The 27,886-nt window shown below is 45.5% G+C and overlaps 1 long non-coding RNA gene across 1 annotated transcript; it reads right to left on the reverse strand.

The window, feature by feature from the left end:
* Positions 1 to 1,056: 1,056 nt before the first annotated feature.
* Positions 1,057 to 27,716, reverse strand: LOC114427941 (uncharacterized). Its single transcript, XR_003669489.1, has 3 exons — positions 27,475 to 27,716; positions 27,312 to 27,394; positions 1,057 to 1,456 (listed from the first exon to the last, which is right to left on the reverse strand). It is a non-coding gene; the product is annotated as an uncharacterized LOC114427941 (long non-coding RNA).
* Positions 27,717 to 27,886: the final 170 nt, after the last annotated feature.

Raw genomic sequence — 27,886 nt, forward strand, 5'->3', positions numbered from 1 at the left:
TTTACTGTCACAGTAGTTCTGAACGATCTATCGTTTTAGACCGAAAATCGCGATCTCAGATGACGCGATTTTGAGATCGTCAAAGCCGCGATTTTTTGCACTGCTCCTAACTGAATCAGGTTTTGTTTTGTCAAATGCTACGGCTGAAAACGAAAAGAAAACGGAGGAACTGGTCCCTAAAACGAACTCCACCTTTATGTTCGGTGCTGTTTCTGCCGGCAGCAGCGGCGCGTCTTCTAAGCCTGTGTGTGTGTCTGTGTGCGTGCGACGTGAGTCGCAGTGGAAGGGCCGTGTGTAAATGCTGCGAGCACGTACGCGCCCACCTCTCTGAACATCACCAGCTCCTTATATTCAGGTTCGCTGCTGTTGTGCCGTCAGCAGCTCTTCTACACCTGTGTGTGTGTGTGTGTGTGTGTCGCGTGTGTGTGTGTGTGTGTACATCAGATGCAGACAGAGGCAACAGCTAATGACGTCACCAAAACAATAACGCAGGCATTTGATGAAGAGGCTCCATGAGGACTCTAGTAAACGGTGGACAGAGCTGACAGCAGCAGCTCCGTTTGTCCTTAGATATGATTCCCATTAAAGTTTGATCATTTGTTCTAAATCACATTGAACTTTAAGAGTTACTTAAGTCTCAATACTGTATTTACTGTTTAACCTTAGGAGGCTCACTTCAGTCTGTTTAATGACTGTTGAATAATACTTTACAGAACTACATTAGTCTTCTTTTAATCTATTTGAAATAAAACTTTATTTTGTTCTGTAATTGTTTAAATTTTCATGTTTATTAAAACTAATACTGAGTGCACGTTATCAGAGTTTACATTTAGATCTACTGATAGTTTTTGAGAAGTGACAGAGTAGCTACCTGAAGTCATTTACACAGAAACATGTTTGACATGATTTGAAAAAAATCGTGGATGAAATCGAAATCGCAATATTTGCCAGAAAAAAATCGCAATTCAATTTATTCTTAAAATCGTTCAGCCCTATGTCACAGTCTATTCATGTATCTGGCGCCCTCGTGTGGTTGCACATGTGTACAATGTGTTGGTTCAGCCTGTCACCATGGTAACCTAGAAAAGGCTGTAAAAGTTTGTTGCAGATGTAAGCTTTAAAGTTTTAAATGCCAAAAAGTATCAGAAATTGAAGTTCCCTAAGTGTCCACTAGAGGGCTGGCCCAGTTTTTCCAGAAAGATTTTCAATATTTCAAACCACCTGTGGAGGTTTTGCTCCCCACCTCTGTCTGAGCTGACTGATGGGTTTTGTGGGTCTGAATAACGACACTTGTTAGCAGCACAAAGGCGGCCGCTAGCTTTTGTTGCTGATGATGACAGGCAGAATCGCCTTACCGCACCGCAGACAATGGAGGGCTGCGTTGATATGGTGTTGTGTGTCCTGTTGTTCTCTGTGAAGATGATGCGCTCCGCCACACTGGAGACAACAAAAGGAGCTGGAAGAAGAGGAACAAAGCGCTCATGGATCATAGAGTTACAGCTGTTTGTAAGGTGCAGGCCTAACCGGGCTTAAAGGGAAAATCCAACTTAAAAGACGCATCACCTACACGGCTCCTGTGATCTACGAGCATAATGATGCTCTTCCTGTCTCTGATCTGAGAGTTTAGACACATGAACACACAACAGACGCAGGACTGGTCTGTGGTGATGTCACTCAGAGACAAATCCTGCAGCTGCTTCAGTTCCAACAAACACCCTGACTGTACTCACCGTGATTCTACACACTGCAGCGCTGTGAGAGTTAACTGCACTCTGTGCAGAGAAGCTAAACAACACAACAACCCGTCAAAAGGACGGAGACAGACGCACAAAAAGGAAGATACACACATTTCTGAATAAACACTTCAGACAGCAGCTGGATTCATGCATGCAACGTACGGCCAACAAAACATGGCGAAGAAGACGAGACGTTAGCAACTGCTAGAACACAGCTGCATCCAGGACATCTGCACAATCACATCATGTTAGGACCATATGTACAAACAACAACAACAACAACGACAACAACAAGATTCATAAAGGGTTTGAGGAAGGTGGTAAAAAAACTACAAACTCTGGTTTAACCCCAAGTCTTGTAGTCTCTCCACACAAAACCAATACCATAAATCCTCTAATGCCAACTTCTCCTTCTCTAATGGGTTAATAGCACCTGTCTGGGGAGTCACACACACACACACACACACACACACACACACACACACACACACACACACACACACACACACACACACACACACACACACACACACACACACACACACACACTCAGTCCAGGCAGGAGAGGTTGATCAGCTGATGCATGCTGACATTTTCAGATGTCGTTTTGTCTCACACACACACACACACACTTTAGATAAAAGCTCACTGGTCCTCACAGTTATAGCAGGTTAAGTACACACACACACACACACACACACACACCTCCAGCCTGCAGACCCCCCCCCCCTCTCTGTGACCAAACAACAGGTGATCAGCTGCAAATGGGGGAGGCAGAGAGCCATTCATCACCCCTCCTGGGGCTGCCGCCGTCTCCCACCCTGAAGCCACACACTGCAGCAGACATCTCCATTTAGGAGCACTTGATCAGCAGCTAAACAAACGGAGGCCCTCAGGGGCCACACAGCCCAGTCCGAGGCGAAGTTCAAAGGACACGCACATATTTTCAATCACGGGGGGGCTCGGCAGGGGAGAGGTGGACACATCAAAGAGTCAGCAGCTGATAATTAAATCATGTTTCCGACTAAATGTTTGTTGTTTTCTGCACTTTTATGTGTTTGTGAGACGTTTCTCTGCACTTCACACCTTGTAAATCAGCTGGGGTGAGACCGTCTGCGGCCTCCTGACCTCTGACCTCCACGTGAGACTTAAGGACACCAACGTTTTCCCCATCGAGAATAAGACAATAAGAGCAGCAGTACCTGCTCAGCTTTCATTACCTCGCTCCACCACCTGGGGGCGCTCCAGCCATCAGTTTAATAGTGTTTCCAGCTGATCTCTCTAATTACTGTACACTCTGCGTCCAGGCTCAATCTCATAAGTGCAGAGTGCAGAGGCAGCAGCTTAATGTCTGTTTACGCCGGTTGATGGGAGGTTGTGATTACTGGCGACGGTGGCGTCACGGAGGGAAACACAGTCAGCAGGTGCAGACGCAGAGAGGAGGATGACCAAAAAACACCAGCCAGCACTTTAATATCACGTCCAGCTTCACGCTGAACCCTGCAGCTCCATGTCGGCAGGACTAGAGGCAGCTTATCAGACCGTTTAATCACAGGATAGGCCTTTAAATGACTGTTGGTGATATGAAGAGCGGTCACCCCGCCTTTAAATCAGCGTCTCTGCAGCAGCTTTTGTTTGGTTTGTCTCGTCAGTGAGACGTCTTCTCCCGACAAATACAGAAACTCTGGTAATCCTCCGTAAATCGAGCATTTTGTTTGCAACAAGTGTGACTTAAGAGTGAAAGGAGGCCGTGACGGCCTCTGCTGGCTCAGCAGGCATGGAATTTAAAAGGTTTAAGAATGTTATCAAAACTTCAAATTTATAAGAAACTCTGCTCTGGAAAATACAGAAATAAAATGTAATGTGTTTCAGAATCTGTGCCCTGAGCTTCCAGTGATTTTAAACACTTTAAACGCAAAACAAAAAAATCCAAAATTCGTGTGTGTGTGTGAGGACAGATGAAAAATGAAGACCTGATGTCACAGAAGCGTCCGTGTAAACACGATTAAAGGTGCTGTAACTAAAGCCTCTGCATCCTCTTCCCACCAGGCGTCCTGGCTACACATCGACCCGCCACCGCCGCCGCCGCACACTCCCATTTAACACATGCATACACCTCGCATTCCTCTGCAGCATGTTCAGTTGACATGTCTGAGCATGTCCTCTTCTTACGTCCTGCAGCACACTGACCACTAGGGCTGGGTAAAAAAATCGATTTAATCGATTTCGGATCGATTCCATTTAAATTTTGCGATCGATTCACAGGGCATGAGATCGAGTTTTTTTGTGTTGTGTGATTTTCCTCCCTCAGCGCTCTGGTGCGTGATGACGCAGCTGCGCAGTCGTACGTCGCGTCATTCAGGCACGCAGCCAAAATGGCTAAGGCAGGGAAAACACCGCTCGGCAGGCCATCCCAAATGAAATCCGAAGTGTGGAATCATTTCAAGTTTAAAAGGACAAAGGACGAAGAGCTTGATAAAACCAAGGTAGTTTGTAAGATATGCCAATCAGAGCTCAGTTATTGTAGGATTACTACAAACCTCAGAAACCACCTGACAAGGTACCACACTACGCTAAACTTAGCTTCCGACAGTACACCGCCCGGAGCAAAACAAAAGAAACTGCCTGACCTGCCAGCATTACCGTCAGAGTCTCCGTGGCCCATAAAGACAACAGAGGCCATCGCAACTTTTGTTTGCAGAGATTTACGCCCATACTCGGCAGTGGAAACTGAAGGATTCCGGCAGCTCATTCAGGTGCTCGAACCACACTACGTTATGGTGCAGCGTAAACATCTGAATGAAACTGTGATCCCCGTGATGTATACATCTGTGAAAGATGTGACACGAATGAAAATACAGTCAGCAAATGTCAATGAGCTCCTTTTCCTCAACAAGGATCTCTGTGTGACAGTTTAAGTTGACTGTCTACGATTGTTAATATTTAATACTTTTTTAAAATTTTTTCATGTAAAAAGTGCAATTTTCTGCAACATTCATATGAGCACTTTTTACATTTGCACTTTTTTTAATACAGTAGGATAAGACAGTTTTGTTTACAGTTACATGTGAACTGTCAAATTTACAAAATAAAGACGTGTATTTTGCAACGTATTGTATATTTTCATTATTTAAGAGCAGATTGAATCGATTCAGACTGAATCGAATCGAATCGAATTGAATCGTGATTAATCAATTTAAAACCCTAAGAATCGAAATCGAATCGATCTAGGAAATTGATGGTAATACCCAGCCCTACTGACCACAGACCTGACAGATGTGCATGTAAAAGTGACGATTTAATTCAGAGTGTGCCCTCTTCCACTTTATTTACACAATCTGCAGATTATCAAAGTCAGACTGAAGCTGATGCTGGATTTGTCCTTGTCTGCATGAGACAGAAGTGAGGCTGAAAACTATATGGAGCCGACGACACATTCCAAACAAGCCTAACAACGCTCCACATCTCTCATGCTCGCAGCCTAAATGTTTCCACTCTGGGTGGACAGAGTGGGGAGGTTCTCTGCAGGACAATAACAACACGCAGCGCTCCTCCACCGTTAATCACTCCGGCTGGAACGGAGCAGCGCGTCAGAGACGGAGCGTTCACGTGGGTGGGATGGAAATAGGTTTTTCTCCTCCAATAATTAGCTTATCAGACCATTTACACGGCTAAGAATCATTAGCAGCTGTTTAATGAGGTGGCTAAAAATAAAGGCTGCAGCACATACAGGATCAGAGGAACCTGCTGGAACCAGAACCTCACACTGTGTGTGTGTGTGTGTGTGAGAGAGCATAAATTCACAGCTAACCTTCACATTCACATTAAACCTGAAGTCAAAACAAACTGTGGTGGAACAGCTTTCAGCTTCTGTGCAGTTCAGCTTCCAGATAACAAACTGAGACACTTCAACACCAACACAACCAATATCAGTTTGTCCAGTCCGCTGTCGTCTTCACTGAAGTGACGCGAGCAACTGTTTGGACTGAGGAGACGTGTGTGTGTGTGTGTGGTGGGCAGAGTAAGTTACAGTCTGAGGCAGCTGAAGCAACAAGGAGCGGGAAAAAAAAGCCATCAAGTCTCACAGAGAGGAGGAATCTTCGGAGGGTAATGAATGAAGGTTTACACTAAACTTAAAATAAACATAACATTTGTTTCCGTTTGGTCGTCCTTTATTTTCTGGTTATTATCGCTTCCACTCACCAGTCTCTGCCGACACTCATCAAACAGGTGCATTTGTCTTTTTCTTCCAATTAAACCTTAATGTTTTTTCTCCTTTGTATTCACACGTCCAGTGTGAACACACACACACACACACTCCATCATGTCTGCAGTCAGACGTGTGTGTGTGTGTGTGTGTGTGTTCTCACTCCTCTACACACACACACACACACACACTCCATCATGTCTGCAGTCAGACGTGTGTGTGTGTGTGTGTGTGTGACAGAAATCAGCTGCAGGTCAGACAGATACTCTCTGAATGTTGCTGCTCACATGTGACTCCATCATGGAAATCTTTCTAAAATGTAGGATGAAGTGTTTCAGATAAAACATGTCAAACTTTACTGTGCTGTACATCACACATGATGCATTCAAGGACCATCAGAAAGTTCAAAGTCTGATGATGTTTTTGTCATTAATGACCTTCCATAAACACACACACACAGTGAGTGGTGGAGCAGCTCAGGTGGTGGTGGTAGGATTACTCCTGCTCAGCCTCTTGGCTTCTTTCCCATCCAGTTTGTAGCTGTTACTAAACCTCTTGCTGAATGTAGCAACTGCAGCCATAAGTCAGACTGACAGCAGCGCCCCCACCCGCCCCGCGTCCCTCTCAGCCTGCACATCTACAGAACTACAACAACAAATCATCGCACACGTGTGCTCAAACACTCAACAACGTCGATTCCGACACAAGACTGAGCAGAAACAACAAACACTTAGAGTTATGGTAGCAACAAACGTGACAGTCCAGCTCTCACATTTTCACGCCGAGTGCTAAAGTCAGCCAAACGACAATCATGAAAAGGTTTTCAGTCACATCAGGGGCTGCACAACCCCCATAAACACCCAGGTGGCTGCGCTCATTGATAACTTTGCAGCTGGAACAGATGTGTTGGTGTGCAGGGGAAACCTGCGTGCACGTCCTGGAGGAAGAGAAGGTGCTGCTACTGTGAGTGGGTGAGCTGTTAGCTGGGAGAGGCCGCTATGGGAAGTCTGGGAAAGTCTTAATGACAGACTAGTGGCGAGACGAGACACAGAGCCATAACCATGAATCACATGGTAATTAATGACCAGGTTCCCATGGCCGGGGCCCGTTTGATGGTAAAACAAAAGCTATCTGTGTTATTTACACACACATTAGACAGATTAGGTTAGAAGGAGGAGGAGGAGGAGGAGGAGGAGGAGGAGGTAAGGTTAGAGCTGCTTATGTGACGATAAGAGGAGGGCAGTAACATGACCAGCAGGTAACATGGAGCCGAGGTGGACCGGAGCTAATGAGGGAGTGCAGGAGCAGCTGGCTGCCTGGCTGCAGAGTGAAGGGGAGGGCCAAAGGTCCTGCTAATGATAGCCCGGGCAGGTCACACACACACACACACACACACACACAGGGGCAATAAAGCTGAGCCTCTACATGAAGACATCAGCGTCACACACTGGGAATCAGTGGGGACCTCCTGTCTCCGCAGAAAGACAGATTCAGCTCCAAAATCCTAGTTTCAGGGGGGGTCAAAAAACGTTTTTAATCTAAAAGTGACGTCACCACGATTGGACACATCCAACCAGCAGCAGCACAGCCCCTGTACAGATATACATCTGAGGACTCCAGCTGTCATCGAGGGAGGATCTCCTGTCACCACCAGTCCTAATCTAACCTGACCAATCAGCAGCCATTAGCTAGTGATGCTAGTGTTTTATGGGACTTTTCAGGTTTTTAGCTCCTACCTCACTAGATCACAGCGCCCTCTAGGTGAACTGCAGCCTGTTTCAATACACTGGCATGGTCCTTTAAAGCAGTGGTCCCCAACCACCGGGCCGGGGACCGGTACCGGTCCGTGGGTCATTTGGTACCGGGCCGCACAGAAAGACTGAGCAAAACATATATTATTCATTATCTGAGTCTGACAGCTGTTTCATTTATAAATCGATCAGATTCATCCGCCTGTGCCTTTAAGCACCTGCCCAGACGCTTGTCTCGGTCACGGGATACGGCCCCAAAATTAAGCCCACAAGCAGCAAAAATGAATAAAAAACAAACGTCTTTGGAGAGCTTCTTCGGAAAGGGGAAAGGGCCTAACGAGGAGACAGAAGAAGAGGAGCATACCCCTTCAAAGAAAAAGAAACCTGCATTTAAAAGACTATATCAGGAGTCCTATTTAAAATACGGATTTATTGCAACAGGTGATTCTCACACACCAAGTCCGCTCTGAGTGATATGGCGACAGACTCGCAAATGAAACGAAGCCTTCAAAACTGCGAGACCGAGCACCCTGCATTAAAAGACAAGCCATGGAAGAAAACATGAACAAGAACGACTGAAGCAATTAATGACGGCCAAAACAAAATTACGGAGTGGACTGGACATAAGAAACACACTTCGGGTGTCATGTCTCCCATTATCCCTAGATGGGACCGCCTCATTGCTGAGAAAGCTCAAAGGCTCCCACTAATTAAGCATAAGAGCAAGTTGTCTCTTTATGCACTTTTTTTTCTGTGCCGGTCCGTGAAAGTATTGTTTTACATGATACCGGTCCGTGGTGCAAAAAAGGTTGGGGACCGCTGCTTTAAAGTGCCTTCACACAGCTGTCTTTGAGCAGTAACTGCAGTGAGTATAAGGAAATGAACCAAAATAAGCACCATAAACACATGAGTTCACCCTCTGCCGTCCCTGAATGTGTGAGTGAGTGCGTCTCTGGTTAAAGCTGTTCAGCTATTTTCAGGTCTAAATGAAAGATTATGTCATGAACTCATCAGCTGTAAATCAGCGCTTGCACTCGCAGACACGTTTGGATCTAATTATACTGACTGCAGCATCTCGATTACCCGCACATGTCGGGCTCGCCTCTGTTTTACTCACCACACTGTGTACAAACAAACACATGCAGCGCTTTTCACAATAACAGCCGCCACACACGGCACACCAACAGGCCGCAGAGCTTTTTCTGATGTAAAACAAGCTCCGTCCAATTAGAGGCTGGCGGAATAAAAAGGGGAGGAAGTCCATGCCGCGGTGACAGCGAGCGGGACGAGCTGTCAGAGAGGGGGCGGGGCCAGCGTGAGCAGGAAGTACTGACAGGCGTGAGAACAGGAAGATGAAAGGCCAGGGTGGAGTTAGGACAGAGGAGGTGAACACAAAAAAAAGACACACAAGACAGAGTGGAGGGACGTTCTCACGCTGTAGCAACAATGCTAATCATACTGCAGCTAATGAGACAGAAGATGGCGGTCGCTTCACAGCCACAGTCTGACAATGAAAAACACCCATAATCAAAAGCTCATAATCGCACATCAAATGTTGTCAAGCGGATTTTAAAGCAGCTTTGTTGTCTCTTCTGCTCTGAGTTCAAACCTGTGGCTTAAACAAGCCCCTTTATGAGCTGGAACATCAGCACAGCAGCTCAAAGTTTCAGCTTCAGCACTTCATGATGAGGAGGATTAGTGGGTGGAATTTTCCTTTAAGAGAAGTTTCCACCCACGGCGGCGCTCTCGTCACATCCCACAGCTTCACACTGCTTCTCTGTCTGAGCGCGGACACCTCACACTATTTTCAGCCGGCGTCAGAGCCCTGTGGAAAATCGGTTTGTTTACACATGTTTGTCTGCATGGGTTCATATGTGCAAACATGTGTGTGACTGCAACATGTATCTGTGATTTGCAGCCACAGACACACACACAGGTGATTACACTGTTACATTACAGCCACATGTGACGCTTCTGTGTGTGATTTTCCAACAAGTCGAGGGTTCCAGTCCCCCTGACAACACATGCTGTTTTGTTTTCACTCGTGGTTGGGGTTACACATTAAATCATCTAACCCTAACCATCACCACCCCCTCACTGCCGTGTTTTCCTCCTGATGTCCATCACAGCCTCACAAACTTTGTAAAACAGCTCAGAAATGATGAGGTCTTAACTCAAGGAGAGGATGAAATCACTTCTTTTTGTGCCCTCGGTCTGATTTATCTTCATCGCAGCTTCTTCTGAGTTCTGATTTGACCTCCTGCATTGTTACCCCCATGTCTCTGCTGTCAGCAAGTCACACAGCAGCTGCGGTCGTTGATGTTAAAAATTAATTACTAATCTTAAATCTTTCAGGAAGGGAAAGTTGTGTGATTCAGAGTCTGAATGCTCGGGGTGAATAGCTGACACATGACATCAGGTCAACAAGTGCTAACACGCTAAAGAGCTACTCAGCAGAAAGGCCGGCAGAGTGTGGCTGAGGCCACGCCGGCCCCGACATGAGGACATGATGCCACGCTATCATCAACAGCAGCCCGGAGGCCCCGCGACCAGCAGAGGCGGTTGCTATGGCGCTGCTGCCTGCAACGTGTTTACGTGACTTCAGTGGGTGTAGCTCTACCTGCAGCTGCTCTCAGGTGTGTGTGTGTGTTCATTCTTCATGCATTCAGTGAGGCGACAAACACACACAAAGGGCTGGTCCCATATGTTCTAATGGGCTGACTGGCAGACCATCCTGGACAGATTAGATTACACTCCTTCAGGGCTCTTGGCTTCGCCTGGCACATCTGCTGCGTGGTTAAAGGTGCACTCCACCAAAAAATGTCTTTATTACAATGTCAAGGAGAACTGGAGAATTTCCATTCTACCTCCACCGCCCATCCTTTCACTGAGACCCTCCTGCTTGGCCCAATCATGACCTGTCCTGGATGCTCTGCCAAGACTAAAGAACTGATTCTCCTAACTGGGAAGTCTACTTCACCACCCACCTTTGCTCATTGGCTCAGTGAGATGCTATCAGTCATTTAAAGGGAAAGACTGCGCCTGCACAGACCCAACCAACAGTCCAGATTTGAGAGAATGTGGGGACCCTTCCTGGCTCAGTGTCCGGCGTGATGCCAACTTTTCACAGGGTACCTGCTTAAATCTAAACTTTTGGAAGTAGTCCAGAATCCATAATGCTGGATCTCTCTCCATGTTGGAGGTGAGCTGCTGCTCCCAGCCTCAGGGTAAAATAGAGCGTGAGGTGGACCAGAGGAGTCCAGCGACGACTGATTTCGGACATTTTGTGCTACAGATGCACAGCAATGATTTTCTCATATTTGATGTTGTACAGCCTGTAATCCAGCTGCTTCTCTGCAGCCTGCAAACAGCGTCCTCTGAGGCTGAGTGAACAATACACAGCACACCTGTTTGTTCTTATGCTGTCTATGGATCTCATGTTATTTATGTCATGTACTGTAAATCTGTCACCCCCTGCTTTTAAATTTATTTTTAACAGTCGTGCTGCTGTGACAGGGAGCTCCATGTGTTGTCCGTGTAATGGACAATAAAGTTGTCAGATTTGCAGAATGGATGAGATTCTAGAGCTAAATTAGCAGACGGGAAATTCAGCTTGATGTCTGAAAGATCTGACATTTAACCCTCTGAACCCTGAACAGGTCCTGTCACATGATCAGTCACTGTGTGTTCATGGTTCACTGTGCAGCATAAAGTCCTGTTCCTCTGTGCAAACAGCACAATCATGGTTACAAGCAGAGAGAACTCAGACATGTCAGGATAACACACAATAGTTTTCCACACAGGTGTTACCAATAGCAATAAACAGACTTCGTCCTAAAGATATGTTGCATTCAAGGACTTCTCAATTGTATGTAAAAAGTGTCCATAACTTAACAGAATGGCTCAGAACTGGAGATTGCATCCTCATTTGGCAAAGAACACCTTTCTCCCTTCCTGCCAAAGCTGCATCAGACTTTCTGCCTCATTTAATCCTGACTGAAAGGAGACACAGAGGTTTAATCGACTGAGATGAAATCATCATGTTAACCTGTGTCTTTGTGACGGACTCACAAAGGCATCAAAACATCACGGATCTCATTAAACCCACAGAGAGCAGGAGCATGTCGGTGTTCTCTGCGGAGACATTTCTCTTTTTGTAATTGGCCTGAAAGCACATTATAACCGTTTAACATGCTACATGTCTTATTTCCAATCAGCACTAAGTCCCAGGCTGACCCACAACACATCCAGGGACGTGTCCAAAAAGCTCCGGAGGTCTTCATGGTGATTAGTTGGGCTTACAGAAGACGTTCCAGAAGGGTTCGTCAGCAATTGTTGCACCCAGAAGTCACAGGTGAACAAACAGCGTGCTCCAGAAGCACCGTAAGTGCAAAAAGTATTTGTTTGGTTCTAAAGCCGCAGCCAAACATGATCTCGGTGCTTGGAGACCAAACCAAACAGATTCAGAGGAGCTCACACACACACAGAGGTCCATTTGTCTTCATTAATGTATCATACAGTTTAAAGGATTATGTCTTGGCAGAGGGAGAAAGACGTTTTTCACCTACAGAGTTGGCCTGCAGGAGCGGCTGCACACGTAAACGTTACCGATCCCTGTGGACAGAAACAGGTCACTGCAGCGACCACAAGGAAAGAGAATAAAAGCTTCTATAAACACAACATGGCATCTTAATAATAACTAATAAATTCAGGTGGTTATTGAGCTGTCCATCAAAAGGGCCAGATACAAAGGCTACGGAGCTCCTTCCACATGACACACCTGAAGCTAATTAACCCACAACATACAACCCTTAATCAGCCAGACAACCGCCACACAGTGGTTGGAGCAGCTCACAACAGACAGTGTGAAATCTTTTACTTAAGTATTTGCTGGTGGTGGTGGTGGTATTTGCCCATCACATGCCTGTAACTGCCACTGCTTCCTCACTGGGTGCTGGATCAGTTAAAGTCTGTGATTTCACAAGTCTTAAAGTCTGGTAAATTCTGCATTTTATTTTCATTATAGTGTAATTCTTATGACAATTGTGCAATTTAAGATTCACAAATGACCCGTGAAGAGACAAAATATTAAACGATGCATTCAGTGACTTCTAATAAAGCTCCTGCTCGTAGTTTAGGCGTGTTTTTCCTGCAGACAAGATAAAAATTGGTTGGTAATAAAGTGTTTGTTTCATGCTAACGAGATGCTAAAGCTTGCTTACGTTACTACGAGCAAGATAAAACACAAAAGCCTCAAATCTCCTGCTGTTGTGAGTATTATTCGTACACTGCTGCTCTTCCTCCCTCCTCCATAGTTTCTCCAGTAAATCAGCTGTTGGGCTGCTTTCTGATTCATATCTGTGTGAGGTCACATGTTTAATGTTCTCTGTGTGACTTTCACAGCGTGAGAACTCAGAGGTTATCATTCTCCAAGCTGCTGCTTTGTAGTTTCTGCAGCGCTCACATCTCTACTCTGACATTTGTGAATAGGCCGGTGGAGGTCAAACAGTGTGAGCGCCAGCAGTGATAGACTGTGTGTGTGTGTGTCTGATTTACTGTGTGTGAGAACGTGGAGCCTGTCATTTCACAAAACCACATGACTGGCGTCAAAAAGAGTGTGTGTCTGTGGAGGAGGTGGGGGTTTACACCATGTTTGGATATGTTAAGAAGTCCTTGAAGGCTGCTTATAATTGTCAGATACACCAGTCTGACTCATTGTTTACTGCTCGCGACAAAGACCCGCGCAGACTGTAGTCGTCCATTCATCACGCTACCATTACTGATTAGGCCTGTGCTGAGTTATGGTGGGAACCAGGAACATTTCCTCCCTCATGTAGACCCGAGTTCCTGCTGATAACGAACAACTGGTGTGTGTACGTGCAGCGCGCTCTGTGCTGTGTCAGGTGCATTTGAAGGACTCCTTAGCATTCATAATAGCGGCCGTGTATTATTAGATTTATGTGACATGGAGGAGCTTTATATAAACCAGGAAACACACATCAGATCCGCCCTCTGCCATTCACTCTATTTTCAACTATTTTCTGTTCAGTCACAGTCTGATGTCGCCACGTGGGCACATGATGTATAAACTATTGTTCTGATAAGATTGTTTCCCATCTGAATGTTCATAAAGTTCTGGAAGGTTTCATCGACATTTCTGGATTGTTCACAGGATAGAAAGGAACATTTTGAAGTTTATGGCTCTGTTATATATCTGTAATGTTTATGGAAAGAATACAGATGGATCTGATCAGTCACAGATGTCGGTGAAATCTCATCCAGATATGATTTCTCTGACATTTTCCTTAAACTACCAGACAGCCTAGAGTGGGAGTTTGTTCAAAAAAATCATCAAAATTCCAAACTGGTTTTTACCATTTGGTGTTCCTCAGGGAAGCTGCCTTGGTCCTCTGCTTTTGTGTGTATTTACATGCTGCTTTTGTGCGATAGATTTAGAGAGTCAAGTCTTAATTTACACAGCTGCACGTCTCACTGGACCAGAGTAACGACCAACCCCTGGATGATCAGGTCATCTGGTTTGCTGCAGTCAACAAACACAACTTGTGCACATATTTACATCAAACAGACTGGATCAACACTATTTTCATGGCCTTCCACAGCTCTGCGGCTCTTCCAAGCTTCACTGGCTCCTGCTAACATTTAGGACTTGATTGGCACCAGAATGCAAATCTGACTCTCGGTCATATGACTGTTCTTCTTCTTCCTTCCCACAAATCTGGGGGTAAAAATGGACAGTGGTCTGAAATTTGATGTGCAGATCAAATCAGTTGTCAAGTCCAGTTTTTATCATTTACGACAACTAGCCAAAGTCAAGCAATTTTTATCAAGACATCACTTTGAGGTTTTAATCCATGCTTTTATCTCATGTAGACTTGACTACTGTAATGCACTTTATGTTGGGCTCAGCCAGACGCTGCTGTCTCATCTGCAATTAATTCAAAACGCTGCAGCCCGACTTTTAACAGGTACCAAAAAATTTGAGCACATCACTCCGGTTTTAGCTTCCATTCATTGGCTCCCAGTGCATTCTTTTAAATCCTCTTTGAAAACACACCTTTTCTCTTTGGCTTTTAACTCAGTCTGAGATGTCGACTTATACTGTTTTATGTTTTTACTATGTTTTTATTGTTCTTTTATCTTCATGTGTTTTATATGCTTTTGTATTTGTGGACAGCACTTTGGCCAACTTGGTTGATTTTAAAGTGCTCTATAAATAAAGTTGAGTTGAGTTGAGTTCCTTTTCTTGAAGAAGCAGGGTGATGCTGGAGAGTTACAACCAACACACAGAATTGCCAGATGTTCTGTTTGGGTGTCATTTTCTCACTTAGAAAGGAAACGAGGAGGCTATTTATCAAATTGAAACTGAAGCACATGAGCCTTAAACATCACTTACTGTGAATCAGAATCATTTTCCTGGCAGGGTAGAGACAATTACACCGTCTGACTCTCTGCCATTTATTGATTTTCAAACAACGTTTGGAAACCCACTGCTACAGAGTGTGTGTGTGTGTGTGTGTCAGACATTTCTGAGGTCAGGACAGACGCTCTCGGAGACAAAGGGACACACACAGGTGGTCTTTTCTGCATTAGCTTGAGAGAGTAATGAGGGTTCTGTGCTTTGGTCTTCTGGTAGCTGGAGCTTGGTGCCATAGAGTGCTGATAATAATAGGGAGGAAAGGGTGTGTGTGAGTGTGCGCTGTAATCACAGTGAGGTGTGTGTGTGTGTGTGTCTGCATGAGAAACACAGATGCAGTCATACATGTGTTAACGCTCATCTTTGAATGCATGGAGTGTGTATCCTGAGTGTAACTGCAGGGATAATGATGTCTTAAAATCTAAAATAAAATCTAAATATTAGAATTACAACACAAGTTTTTCTCTTCCTGTCATAAATAAACCGTGTCTAACAGTTTTGGATGTTAAGCATCAGAATTTAAAAAAGTGAAGAGCATTAACAGGTGTGAGAAGTTTGGAAACCTCACCAGTTCCTTTGTATTTGTTCAAGAACTGAAAACAATCAGGACCTGTAAAGGTTCACTGCACAAAACTGCACTTCCTCCGATGTCCACTTGAGCGTTGGCTCCAATAGTGAGTCAGTCCTCATGGAGCTCCGTTAAAATGTCCAAATTTCTGAAATAAACAAGTGTACAGCCTCTGATGTGGAGTTTCAGCAGCTTTAGCTATCAGTCCTGAGGTGAAACAGACCTTAACTTTAAACACAGCGAGTGTTTACACTACACTGAACACACACCGTTATCGTGACTGTGTTTGTAGGAATCTCTCCTGGTCACCTTGAGATTATGTTTGTGCACAAAAAAAAAAAAATTCACGTTCCAAAAAATGCTTCATGAAAGTCTACTTTCACTTCTCAGTGTGGATGGCATGAGAAGGTTTTCTAAACACTTTAGCAGACACACACCTCAGTGAGACAAACCATCATGACCATCATGTCCTGCCAAAACAGCGCCAACCTGCTGAGGCCTGCACGAGTCTGCAAGACCTCTGAAGGTGTTCTGTTATACCACGCAACAAAACATTAGCAGCAAAAGAACTACACACCCACACTTTGCACACTTGTCATGGACTTCTGGGCTTAACGCGACATCACGACTATGAGGGCTGCCTGGTTCCGGGCAGGGACAGCTGGTGGAGTCGCTGTCTGCAGCATCCAGTTTCTTTTGGGCCACACATGGACAGGGGAGTGCTCAGACTGCTGTTTGATGCAGATGATTCACTACTCACTTCATTTGGAATGTTGACGAGACACATGTTAACACTCTGACACAGAGATGCTGAAACATTCTGCCCATATGTACAACAGAGCTCACTGAAAAGGCTTCCTAGCCTCCGCCCGCTCTGGCCTGGTCTCCAGCTCATCCAGATTTAAAAACGAAGAGAAGAGAAAGTGAACTGTGAGCGGTTTCTGGCAAATCTTCATAAACTGAGAGGCGATGATTACCGACCAAACCACCAGAAACAGCAGTTTTATGTTGGAGGAAGCGCTCATTCATTTTCTGAAGGAAAACCAAAGAGAACAAGAGTGGCAGAGCGACGAGCACAAAGGTGGGAACTTCTCCCTCCAAACCACACGTCAGGCTGATTCAGTCGCTTCCTCTGGGAACTTCTGAATGACAAGGACTGGCAGACAATGGTCTGACATCTGACTGTTTAACACCAATATATCAAAAATTCAACTAAAAACTAAGAAAACCCACAGTTTAATCTCTGTGGCTTCGGGTCGGCACTGGTGGGAAATCTGCTCCACCAATTTACACTCAGGGAGTCAGAGAGGGGGCGCTGTTGTGTCAGTGTGAGTAGACCTACAAAGAATCCAGCTGACATTTTAAAATCATGACATTTATATAAATTACAAACATCTTTTCACAAAAAGACTCCAAAACCTCCTGGTGAATCTGCTTGTTGCTAAATTTGTCCATTTTTGCATCAAGCGTGGAAAACAATGCCACTCTTTAAAAGTTGTGACACATCCTGGTTAACTATTCGCTCTTCCAAACTCACTGAAATGAGAGTGAAATGAATGGAAATGTGATGTCTGCCTCGCTCTTCGTCTCATCCAGTCCTCTTTCAGATAATCCTGTGACTGAGTCACTTATCTTATAAGAGTGCAAAGGCCATTGGTTTCACCTGAATATCTGAAAATGCCAGCAGACATTTGTAGAATTCTTTTATGCCTGAATTATCATTCGGATCGATAACCTCTCAGGAATGCAATGCAGAATTATGTGACCTCAAATACACTCGTTCCAGGGAATGAGGATGAAAGGTCGGAGCATTCAGAGCTCTTTTCTTCTCCGCACAGGAAGCTGCCAGTGAAACCTCCAGAGCGGGGCGTGCCACCAGTAGCATCTCATTTCCATCAAAGAGCCAAATCGCCCACTCATGCAGGTTCTTCTGTTGAGTCACCCGAATAGCGCACAGGCCCCGCGGCGACGTGTAAAAGATGTTTATGCTGCGCCAACAGTGAAACGCTCCCCGTCTCAACGTGCTCGCCTGCTGTCTGCCCGGACAGGCAGCGGTAGGCATGGCGAGGGCGGCGTGTTTAGGCAGGGACGTGTGTTTAACCCGCTGACAGTAATGTTCAACAAAGCAGCACACCTCAGAGTATTAATCACTGGTAAGACTCTGTCACACTGAGTCGTCCTGCTCTTTCACTGAGGATCAGCGACCTGCCGAGAAAAGGTGGTTTTGATTTAAAGTCTTCGCCGGCGTCCTTTGGATGCAGCGCTTTGTCTTGGCAGGTTTTCACAAGCAGATTAATACAAGCCTTTGTAGAATTTATCCAATTATGCTGCATCTCCTACACACTGTTGACACACTGCTGTATGGACACTGACAGAAAATATGCGACTGGTAGGTTTCCAGACTTCTTCATGGCCCATTGACAACACTTTTCTCTCCAACACTGGCATGCAGGACTCATACACTCTCCGTGTGGAATCCTCAAACCTTGAAGATCAGACCGATCAAATCGTGTCATTCGATGTACTGATGAAAAATGACCTAAAAACTAAGATAAGTTTTGAGACGATGATGAGATTTCAGATGTTTTGTTGCAAAGAAGCATAATGGAGGTCATCCCAGGAAAGTGAAAGTCACTTGACCTTCCATGATTTGTGCTAAGAATACCTGGCACAGATCATCCGTCAGTCACTGTAGCGTCAACCAATCAAATCGGTTAACTATGTAAGGAAACTATACAAAACACAGTTGGCCTGTCTGTGGGGGTTTTTCCATCTTCCTCATGTATACCTAAGACACGCATGACTCTAACTTGGCCGGAGCTGTGACTGGTAGTCTGTGTTAACCCCTGTGATAGACCGGCATCCTGTTCAGGATGTGCGCAGACTCTCGCCTGTCAGCTGGGATAGCCTCTATCCTCCATGTGACCCTGTAGCGGAGGACAGAACAGGTCCCTTCAGGTAAACAGAGCTGCGGGTCCTAAAAATCAGCGTCTTATCCTGAAACACGCCAGACAAAAGCCTCTTATAGCTTCTTTCAGACGATCAGCCATGAATCACGGTAAACCCTGAGGTTTGTGTTGGCCGGCCACCAGTCAGTCAGACCGTAATCATTAGATCAAGACAGCGAATCCCTGATAAAATACAAAAATACATCTCCCACGCACTGGATCATCTTCCTGCATTTGACTTGTTGACGTTCCGGTCTGAGGCCTTTTTTGAAGAGAGAATAATTGATGGATGTTCAGGGATATTTTAGAGACAACAAGCCCTTTCTGTTGGTTAAAGATTAAAACATGATGAAGTTTTGTCTCATAAACAATCAAGTAAAGGCGATTATGTGGTTTTGGTGTTCATCATGGTTTCACCTGATTCACAAACATCTAATGACTGTTTTCTGGATGCAAAACAAAAGAAAATCCTGGTTCCCACATCGCCGAACTGCTTCTGTCGTCACATGTTAATGTTAAAGTGGGACTGACAAATATGTAAATAAAGGAGGACGTGTCAGAGCAACGCCTGGATTACAACAGGAAGCACACTGAGAGCCCTGTAGTATTATTAATAATAATAATAATAATGCAGAGTGTTTGGACCCCACTACCTTTGTATTCTCTCTGAAGCCACTTTGAGATTTTAAATCATGGCTATGACCACAAAGTAAGAGCTAAACTAGCCAGCATGGACCTAAAGCTAATTTAAACTTTTGTCTTTTTAAATTATTTTTATTATATAACTGTAGAAACTGTACATCTTTGTTCTTTTTATGCATTTGTTTCACACATATTTCATTTACACCTGCAAACTTAATTTGCCGCCCAGCCTCACGTGACTAATCCTCTGTCTGTGCAGATGATTGACAGATTCAGCTCCATCCTGTTTCCAGGTTACCGTTCTAAACAGGACCAACAGGACCAATAATCCTCTGCTGTGCAGATAGTGTGATGTGAGACGGGATTAGAGCTGTGCAGAGGTCCGAACACCAAGGCAGCGGCATCTTTATGCTAAAAACAAACAATGCTGGCTGCAGTCTTTACATGCATCTCTGAAATACAGTCACCTTTCAAGAGACATGTGTGTGTGTGTGTGTGATCACATGACCTGCGTCTAGTCGGTGTGTGTGAGTCAGGTTTAATACCGTAAGTTCTTGAACATCACAGTTGTGATAATACAGACACACACTCAAAGAACAGCTGCTGCAGACTCTCTAGACACAGCCACTGTCTTAACAGCATGAATAATCAGGCATGGTATGTCTCACACACACACACACACACAGATGTATGTTTATGTTAAATAAGAGAGGTCGTCCCGACATTCGTTGCACCTCTTGTCAGACACACACTGAGAATCAGCTGCTGGATCTGAGGAATGTAAGCAGAGCTGCAAAAACCCTCTCTGAGGGGTCAAAGGTCGACATATTAAATGATGTAAAGAGGGAAAGACAGATGATGACACGTGATGCTAACGCCGAGCGTCCAGCTGTTATGGCGGAGGGCATCAGAGAAGGTATGCAGCCATGCGGGCTTGTAATGTTTTCACTCCTCACTGCCGTGTTTCCTGTTCACACATGGACCAATAAACAAGTCTGAGCATCGCAATGAACAGATCGGGGCTGGACCAGGGCCCATACAGACAGATCAATGTCACCAAATAAGAGGTCAAAGAATTGATTGAAGCCACGTTGCCATATTCTGGACCATCTCTCAAAAAAGAATGTATCAATGTCAAAATGGCGACCACAGCTGCCATACTTTACTCAGATTTTCTTTACAGTGCACCCCAGTTTCACTGACAGCCGATAAAACGGGTCGAGCACCATCTGATAGCAGCACATTGTTCAGCTGCAGCTCCGGTTTCCACACCGCCACCTTCCACCAACAACACACACACACACCTGCTTCTGATTCCCACACACTGATGATCAGTGGCAGGTCGGTCTGCTCATCCTCCCGGTCCACAGCAGAGGAGGGCTGGATCCACTCAGCCTTTTATTTCAAAGCCTGATCTGTTTTCAGGAATTCAGTCAGCACTTCAAAGATGGAGATGACTGAATGCTGCAAAAATGTTCTGACAAAAACCATGACTGGGATGTTTTGAGTTTCTCTTATGTTTGCTGTCGATGTTCCTGCTCCATGAGAGACTTCAACACCCAGAATGCACCGGGAGGAAGTAAGGCTAATCAAATTCAAGTCACAAAGTGATGGCGGCTCCCTGTAACATTATTGCTCTCATTAAGGCAGCTGCTACTGAAGGACTGACTCCTACTGAGGAAGCATCGTTGCTGTGTGCCCTCCAGAGCTGGTTCAAACAAGATCTGTGTGCAGTGAGGCCGAAGGCTTCCTTTAAATAATGTGTTTGTGTGCTGTGTGTCCACATAGAGACAGAACCAGGACCTGTTGGACTGTTTTTCCGGCTGCATCTCCTGGCACTCTGCTGGACTTCCACAAGAAGCATCTGGGCCCCTCTTTGTGTCAGACTCTGGTTGAAGTCGGGCTTTGAAGCGCGGGCCAGCGCACCGACATGCCTGCCTGCACCGGCCAGGCTGAGGTGTGGGATGGCTGCAGGAGGAGGAAGAGGAGGAGGAGGAGGAATCGGGGGGGAGGAAGTATAGAAATATGTCCTGATTTACATCGAGCACTGTTTTTTCCTCCTCTCTCTGCCCATGTTCTGTAGCAGTGGGATGTTCGGGCTCCACATGTTTCCCTGTAGGAGCGCCGAGGAAGATGATTTATGTCACATGGATCCATTTACAGCAGGCGTTAAAATTCCACTGCAGTTAGAAGATGCAGCCGAGTGATTTATGTGGCACAGCAGCACTGACCTGTATTGAAAGGCAGATGTAAATTCACCTGCCTACACACCAACAGCAGCACTGCATTAATTAAGCATTACTAAAGGCTTTATAAAGACATAATAAAGACATAATAATTGAATATATTTGTACCTTGGGCTCCTGTTGGATTGTTTGGGTGTACAGCCTTCATCTTTTTTAAGATAAATCTGGTTTTATCCGTGCAGTCTGCTCTGATGAACCGCTGTGCTTCATCTCCTTCCTCAGCGTCTCCTCCTCGGCTGTGTCTCTGTGTCTCGGAGCTGATTTCTATCTGGAGATCTGACCTGGAAACTCAGAGGTGAAGTGGCCCATTAACCCCTCCGTCTGACGGCTGCAGGCCCCTTCACAGGAGCCACTCAGCTGAAGAGCAGAGCAGCTCTGCTTTCAAGAGAAGTCATCCGTCCCACCCTTCATCCACCCGTTCCATCCACCCGGGACCGGAGGACAGCCGGGCTGTGAGAGGAGGTGTTGGCTTCAAAGGCTTTCTCTGAGAGGAGCCGTCAGCAGAAAACAGTCCTGGACCAGAATCTTTAGTTTCACTGGCAGGGTGGAAAAACACAGGTCTGCTCTTGTTGTCGGACATCAAAGCTGAGGAAGATTTATGCGCTGGTCGTGCTGCCCTGTCAGGCCGAGCCCTGTTTATACACGGATTCTCCTCTACTTTGACAGCTGCTGCGGTCGCACATACAGATTAAACAAAAGTTCGGAACGCCTGCTCAGAAGCTGGGATGGCAGGTTTGGTGATTCCATGAATAAAAAACCGACAAACAGTCCATCAGTGAGGCACAGCTCAGGCCAGACACTCAGACGCTGCGTTCATCAGATCCACGATGGCTCCTTCCTCATTTGATTGATTAAGTCTGAGTTTAAAGGAGGAAGTCCTGACATCCAGAACACGTCCCACATATTATCATCCACAAAACCATCATGGAGGTCGCCCAAGAAAACTGTAAAGGACAGAAAACTGAGCAGCTGATTGGAGGAACCATCTGTCAGTCAACCAATCAACCAACGAAACAAGCTGCTGATCATCTTTGAAAGCTAGCATGTAGCAATTAGCCTGCCTTCAGAGGATTTTTGTGTCTTTGTGATGAAAATGTGAGCATGAAAGTCACTTTTATAAAAAATAAACAATTATAACAACAACCAGAAAAGTTTGTATGAACCAACAGTCGCTGCTGAAAGAACTGACAGCACCCCCTCAGCGGACAACAACACAAGACTTACACACACACACCACAAGATATTCATGATCTTTGAAACCCACCCGGTTAGCATGTCATGTGATGTTTTCACGTTTATGCCAAGTTTTTAGCAGCTATATTTAACACACGTTCATAATCTGGATATATTTGGAGATGCTCACAGGTATGAGTAATATTTGATGTGCCAAAATGAATGTCTGAATGAAGACTTAAGACTTTCTTTGACTCTGGAGGGTCTCATGAAGAACTGGATTTAAAAGAAAGAAGAAAGCAGAAGGTTCGTCCATCTTTATGTGCAGCCAGTATGCGTAAAAATTGAACCAGCCCTGTTTTATGATGCTTGGAAATGGCAGTAAAACTAAAGTGAAGATCTCCTGGGTGGATGGAGCGTCTTCAGGTCAGAGCTGTTCTGTTCTGTCAGATGTTTTGTGGGTGAAAAAACAGCAGCGTTTTTAGATTGACGTTCAGAAATCTGTGAAATTTAGCACAGGGTTCAAAGGATGCATCGGCCCAGCCTCCTCCACCCTGAACCGTGCCGCTAATCCTTCAAGTCAAGCAGAAGCACGCTAAAAACAATCCTAAGTCACAGAGTCGTGGAATGACAGCAGCTCATCTTCTGGATCAGACAGATCTCAACACGTCTGATTTAAAATGCTGATTCTCCTGCAGAATCCTGAGGGTAGACTTTCTGATCATTAGCTGAAACGCAGCCTGGTTTATCGTTCCATCGGCCTTTGATCACACTGTGCTGTGGCACTGTGGTGCAAAGGCCTGACAGACAGGAGGACGTATGACTGCCCAACACCTCTCCTGACATCACTCAGCGAGGACGGGTGCTAACGAGGCGCTACAGGGGAGGCACCTGGCACAAACAAGATCCCTGCAGAGGGAGGCTGATTCTGAGGAAAGAACGAAGAACCGCCCGCGGAGGCACAAACGAGACAGATCAGAGAGGAAGAAATGCTGAGGAGACGAGCGGAGGAGCTGGAAACCGTCCCCAAGGGACACACTTAGCTCAGCATGTGAGCTGATTCACTGACAGCAGACAACATTCAGGGTCGCACACTTTCAGCTCAATGATGGATGAACTGTGATGTCTGACCGTCCTACCCGATTCCACAACTTCCATACAAACTACAAATGTAAAACTCATTTCTTAATGATAGGCCTGACTGGCTGTACAAACTGACTTCATGACCTTTCAGCCTGTACGGCACACACACACACACACAATGACATGCATGCAGGCCGTGAGCCGGACCTTACGTCATGCCATTTGCACGCTGTGAGGTCGAGCCCCGGGGCGGTCTGGGGTTGAGACAGCGCGATGGACGGACCACTGTGTCATCAGTCGGCCGGAGGTGCAACAATAAGGCCTAATGCGTGATTAAGTCTCGAATCAGCTCTCATTATGAGTGAGCACGTCAACGGCGAGTGCAGCGTGGCTCCCTTTCAGAAAACTGAACCCTGCGTCTAAATCTGTGCCTCCACCCACCCACCACCGCCCTGCACGCCATGGCTCAGCGACTCTGCTGTTTTAGCCCCTCTGCATCTTTGACTTTGTCATCATTAGCCAGCATCGCTTCTCTGATACTTTATCCAAAGCTGCAGCACGCAACCCTGCTGCAGCACATGAGTCAGCACATCCACATCCAGCCGGACGGTCCCCCAGTCCTCCACAAATCCTGGTTAACGTGTGCAACATTTGAAATATAAAACTATATGTATGTGAAATATAAAAACAGTGCGTTCACACACTGCCTGCCAGCACAGATTGATGTGTTTCGTAGAATCCTGGGGAACAGTTTATCAGCAGCTTTTTTAGCTTCTCTTTTGATTCCGATGACACGCTGTGAAGCTGGAGTCTATACGTGTGAGCGCAGAAACCGCACTTTGACGTTTACAGCCGTCAACCGTAGCTGAACTTTTCCTTTCACCTTCCTTCAGGCTGTTTTTGTAGCATTAAAAAAAAAACCTCACCTACGGCACCTGACAAATGAAGAGCATGCGGCACGCACCTCTGTGTAAGATAATGTGTTTTAGTGTAACACAAAGAGATCCACTTTCTGTGGCCTCTCTGGGAGAGAGCCGCTCGCCTTTCATGCTGTGTGAGCTGCTCTGAAACAGTCCATTTGCTGTGATGAATAGGTGGAGGATATCGGGAGTTATGGCGTTCCTTTCTGCGTTGAGGCTTGTCGATAAAATGCGTAGCCTTGGGGGGTGCGCATGTAAGCCAGGCGTGCCGCATCAAACTCTTCAGATTTCAAAAGGCAATCAGTCAAACGGTGAGTGAACACCTCCTCTGCCTTTATTTATCAGTTTGACTTGAGTGCTCATTCAGAGCCTTCGGTGTCTGGATGAGCAGCAGCCGCAGTCTAATGGTCCTACTGTTGAAAACCTTTATTATTATAATCAGCTTTGCAAGCTCTGCCTGCTTTTAAAGTGCATAAAGACACCTGTGGTGATTTCATTTTATACTAATGGATACCTTTACCTCACCCACTGGAAACAGCTTCCATGGCACTAGAGTTAATTAAAACCTGGGCTTACTCTGCTACCACATTAACATTTTACCACCATAACATCAGGTGTCACCATGGTGTCCTGTGTGGCCTTGTTCGTCCTGAACTGTTACTGTTTCCCTGTTTAGGTGGCTACCCTGGGATGTGACCCGAACCCGGACAAGTAAAAGACAACAGATCTAAGACATGTGGCGATATCTGAGCATTGATTGTATCAGTGCTGCCGGACTTTCAGCAGTTTAAAACAGACTAAGAAAGACTAAGAAAGAACAGCGTGTCTGATGGCGAGGAGGTGAGCGAAAAATGAGTGAGGGAAAAATACCTACAGTCTCCACTCTGTAACAACTGACAACAAAATAAACGCTGGTAGGAAACAGCAGCTATTCTCCAGCTATCCATTAAGCACATTAATCCCGCTTTAATTTGGTTGCATGTGCCCCACAAGGGGGCAGTATTTAAGTAGCAACAGGCAACAACACTGACAACTATGCCAGTAGCTGGGGTCCTTGAAGCATGGTTCACTTGGATGTGCTGTTACAATACGTTCGAATACAGATTCATGTGGAAAAAAATGTGAAGAAGATCAACAAATGATGAAGGATGTGGACAGACCAGGAAAGTCCACCGATCCTCTTTAGGACCTGATCTGCACTCACAAAGAGCCTTATGATCTCTGGTGATTTAAAGGTCGGAGATTTCATTCTGATGCACTTCTTGTTAAATTAGTGTAACTTCTCTTTACAGTCCGATAGCAACCGATTAGTTCGGCAGTTTCGCTTTAAAACGAAGAATATGAATCATCTGTGGAAGCTATAAAACACTAAAAACATCAGCCAATCCTCCGGGTGGACCCTGCGCGTATAGTTGGCTGGTTGTCACCATTGACAGTAAAAACTATGGACAGAGCTTCCCGTTTGAGTCACCCGTTTGTTTCTGAAGAGCCGTTTTGAGTCTCAGTGGGAGGTTCCGGGACGTGATGACCACCGCCATGTTGGCAGCGTCACGTCAATTAAAACTCCGAATATGGACAAAGAGGGGGAGCACGAGCGGGGGTTTAGGGGGGCGGGCGATCGTGGAAGCAGGAAACTCACGCTGTGATACGTCAACTGTCTGTCACTCAAGCGGCAACGCCCATAATTAGGCGTAATTTTAAGTCCGAATATAATTGAAACGAGTGAGTTGTAAAAAAATTCACCCCCCGTACAATCGACACTAGAAGAGAACCTATCATCTGAGACCACAGTGATTTTTTGTACCAGGCTGTAAACATGTTCTTTTCTGCTGTGAAGTCGGCCATTTTAACATGGGAGTCTATGGGAAATTACTCGCTTTTGGAGCCAACCCCCAGCTGTTGCAGCGTGAATTACAAGTTTTGACACTTCCGCATGGGCTTCCACTTTGAGCCCCGAAGGTTGCCGCTTGGTTGTCACTCGTTTCCACTCGAGGTACGTGCACGATGGCCGAAGTCACAGACTGGTTGGGAGGCGTGGCTTCGGGGTGAGCTCCGACAGAAAGGGGGCGTGTGTTTACTTTCAAAATCTGGCTGACTCTCACTGAGTTTTCAAAATCTCCTCCCCGACCTTTAAGTCAGGACTAATCTCTGATGTCTGTCATGAAGTTTTGTCTCTGTTGTACAACATCATTTACAACCAGGCCTGATAATCAGTATAAAAAGTTCAACGTCCATATTCCCAAAGAAAAGTGCTGGTGTATGATTTTATGAATGACATGGATGTTTGGCACATTCTGATATTATTCATATAAAAATCAAAGGGTTCGATAAATGTAAACACAAATATGTCAGATAAGTAAGATGCAAACCACACATGTAGCAACAATAAAATAAATAAACTCATACCCAGGTTTTGCTCAGAAGCTTAAAATATTTCCCTTCACACATCATAATACACATCATCAATCAATCAATCATCAATATACACATCATAACACCTGACTGGCACTGAAGGCACTTTGCTGGACACGATGGCTAAGTGCTAGCAGCTACTACCCCATAGCATTATAGCATTATAGCATTATAGTGTTAAACAACCAACCTGTCGGCAGCTGACGATCACTCACTGGTTTGCATGATTGATCCAACACCGATGACGTCACTGCTCTGGATGTCCACTCCGATCTGCGGGGGGGGGGGGCGTTAGCATTTAGCGGCTAGTCGTTAGCAAAGAAGGTATCGGTGGAAAAAAAAGTAGCTCTCACCAATGAGGTAAACACCCGGTTCCGACACCACAACGGCGACGCGACGTCCTCCTGAGTTGACGTAACACGGCGCCAAACGATCTTTATCTTCAGTGTTTTCGCTCTTCTGCTTAGCGCCAGATAAACAGGAAGTGAATCGGATCACGCGTAGATTTCCTCCGTAAACAGCAGGCTGAACGTGATGTCTGATTGGCTGATGAACATTCAGGTGACGTCTGATTGGCTACCTACATGAACTTCATATGCTGCCTTCAGGACAGTCAGATTATTGAGGCAACCATTAAAACATCTTTATTTTGATGTTACTTTAAAAAATAAATGTTCTTAATTATTTAACTAACTTAAGTTAACCTTAGTTAAACTGGGTTTTACACCTGATTTACACATCCTTCAGAAGACGCCATCTTTGAAC

The sequence above is a fragment of the Parambassis ranga genome, chromosome 22 (genome assembly GCF_900634625.1).
Source record: "Parambassis ranga chromosome 22, fParRan2.1, whole genome shotgun sequence".
In the NCBI taxonomy this organism is placed as follows: Eukaryota; Metazoa; Chordata; class Actinopteri; family Ambassidae; genus Parambassis; species Parambassis ranga.